This window comes from Elephantulus edwardii, unplaced genomic scaffold (genome assembly GCF_000299155.1).
Source record: "Elephantulus edwardii isolate Elephantulus edwardi_28Jun2011 unplaced genomic scaffold, EleEdw1.0 scaffold00104, whole genome shotgun sequence".
In the NCBI taxonomy this organism is placed as follows: Eukaryota; Metazoa; Chordata; class Mammalia; order Macroscelidea; family Macroscelididae; genus Elephantulus; species Elephantulus edwardii.
Genome location: NW_006399854.1, coordinates 38,612 through 41,880, shown reverse-complemented (window position 1 = coordinate 41,880; position 3,269 = coordinate 38,612).

Below are 3,269 nucleotides of genomic sequence, written 5' to 3'. Positions count from 1 at the left end.
AAATAGGATCACAATATCAAGCCACTAAACCACTAGAACTTCCTAGACAGAATGCTTAGAGGCTTCAAGTTCTTGACCTTTTGATTAGTAACTAAACATCTGTTTAATCACTGCAACTTCAGGATATAGATTCCATAAGTAGAAAGTGTCTAGCATGTGGAACCTGCTATCTGTGCAGACAGGTGTTTAAGAGTTGTCAGGTCAAAGGGTAGGTGGACTTGTGTGAGATTTGAAAGCACACTTGGTATTTAGCAATATGTTTCATGGGAATTTCCCTCCATACTTGCCTGATAACTCCTGCTATATTCATGGTATATTTTGTTCTGAGCTGTGTTTGTGGCCAACAATCCTTATGTGACATTTGGGAAGGAGAATAATGCTCTCAGCCCTGTTTCACTTGTACATAGTTGACTTTACTTCCTCCCTATATAGAAAGCTAACACAGTTGTAACTGCCTGCCATAAATCTAGATGATTTTAGCAGCAACTCATATATAGTGCTGGAGGCCAAATATCACTCGCCCCTCACCCCAACAAACATATATGCTGCACCTCCACCAATGCAGTTCTGAAATCTTTATGTAAATAAGTGGAGAAAGATGGTCCATATGACATAAATTTGGTTTACAGACCCTATTGCCTTTTTTATAAAAAAAAATCTAATGTCTATTTCTTGTTAATGTTTCCATCTTTCATCTGTACCATTTCTTACAAACTGGAGAAAGGGTGGATTTTGAGTGAGCAAATCTTCCTCTAGGACAGGCAACTGTCCGTGGTAACAGAGATGGAGGGATCAACCTGGTGACCACCTGGTACCTTGTGTGGATGTCAGCTTAATAAAATAAATAAAATAGTGCTAACCTTGCTATTTGGAAGACATAGAATCCTATTTTCTCAGGATTCCCCAAGGATTTAGAGAGCCAGAATGTACATTTGCTGACATTCCTGCAGAACGTGAAAGGCTTCAGTCTCATGTTGTGGATTTGGTTTCTACTTCTTTCATGGCTTTAAATCTCTACCAGACCAGGATTACTTGAGCAAATCCCCTTCTTCTTTCATTTTCCTTTTTGATGAGCAATGAACAATGCTGAAATACAGTATTCTGAAAATACTGCTCCAAATTAGTTTTGTGGTAACTGCGATGTAATAATGTACCAAAAGAGTAATAATTTTTAAAATGATCCATTTTTAAAATTTTAGTTGTGATTTTAACAAAAGTTTGCAGAAAAGTTGGATTTTCATTTGTTCATCGTTGCACATATTCCTTCCTCCCCCTCTTTGCCCTCCCCCAGTTCACTTTCTTTTTTTAAATATTCATTCACTGTTGGATTTTCATTTGTTCATTGTTGCACATATTCCTCCCTTCCCCCTCTCCTTTCCCTTCCCCAGAAACAATTTTAAATTTAATTTCAGTCACAATTCAGTGATTTTTTGTGTGTATAGTTACAAGATTGTGCACAATCCAATTTTAGAATATTTTCATCACTTCAGAAAGAGAGTTCATGCCTTAGTAAGTCACTGAGCTCTGGTGGCCTTGTGAGTAATGTGTTGCGTTGCCAACACAAAGGCAGGTGACTTGAATCTGTCATCTGCTCCTCAGGTGAAAGATGGGCAATCTCCTCCCATGATATTTACACCATCTGAAAACCCACTGAAGGGTCAGCTATCAGTCAGTTTCAACTCGACGGCACATAACAACATTGGTAACTCCAATCTCTTGGCAACCAGTAATCTACTGTCTCTAGGAAAACCTGAATTAGTTATCTATCTATAGTTATGAAAGAAACATAGATGACATATACCTCAATTAATCTTTGATTAAGATCTTGCTGTTGAATCACTTGTGGCTAATAGCAACCCTATGCACAATAGTTCCGAATCTGGTGCTATCCTGAGCCAACCTTATTGTCTCCAATATACCTACTCCCTATTACCTCAGTCACTGTGTAAATCCATCTCATCCAGGGCCTTCCTCTCCTATGTTGTATCACCACATTTCCAAGCAGGATGTCCTCTCCAAAAACTGGTTCTTCCTGGCAACATCCCCAAAGTATGTGAGATGGAGCTTCAAAATCCTTATTTTGAGAGTAACTTGCTTTCACCCCCTCCAGGACAAAATGTTGTTCTCTATGCAGTCCATGATTTGTTCAATATTCTTCTCCAGCACCATCAGGTTCTTTCTCTATAACTATTCAATCTATGTTGTTGTTGTTGTTAGGTGCCGTTGAGTCGTAGACGACTCATAGCAACCCTATGAACGAAAGGCCTGAGCATTGTTTGTACATAGTTTCTGGAGGCAAGCCATTTGGGAAGTGGATGCCGCTCCTGCTTCCAGGCTTGTTTTAGTTGGGAAGCTCCAGCCAAGACTGTCCACTATGGGTACCCATTACCATGTTTGGCACATCACTGTCACAGTTTCAATCTATATGCTGGGCAAATAATTTGAGAAACTGGATTTTATGGGGAAGAATGTGACATCAGGATCAGAGGAAGACTCACCAATAACCTATGTTATGTAGATGACAAACTTTGCATGCTGAAAGCGAGGAAGACTTGGGACACTTGATGCAGAAGATCAAATACTATAACCTTCAATCTGGACTACATCTCAATATTAAGAAAACAAAAGTTCTGTACCACTGGGCCAATAACAATTTAATCTTACCTGACCCCACAATCAACACCTTCAGTAGCAGCAGTCAAGAAATCTAAAGACATGTTGCATAGGGGAAATCTGCTATCAGGGACCTCTCCAAGGTGCTAAGGAGAAATGATGTCAGTTTAAAAACTAAGGTGTGCCTGATTCAAGCCATGGTCTTTTTTATTCCTTTCTATGCATCTGAATGTTAGACAATGACTAAGCATGACAGAAGAATCAATACCTTTGAGTTGTGGTGTCGGAGAAGAGTACTGACTATCCTATAGACTATAAAAAGAACAAACACATACATCTTGGAGAAAGTTCAGCCAGGGTGTTCCTCAGAGGCAGGATGATGAAGCTTCATCTCAGGATTTTGGGCATGTGGTTAGAAGAGGCCAGTCTTTGGAAAAAGATATCATTCTTGGAAGAGTGGAGAACAAGAAAAATAGAGGAAGAGTCTCAACAAGATGAATTAGCATAGTGACTGTAGCAATGAACTTGCGTATATTAGGGACGATGAGGATGGAGCAAGACAGGGTAGGGTTCAGATCTGTTGTTCTTAGGCTTGCTATGAGTTGCTGAGTAATAACTAACAACAACAACAACAGTGCTTTTATGGCAAAGAATGA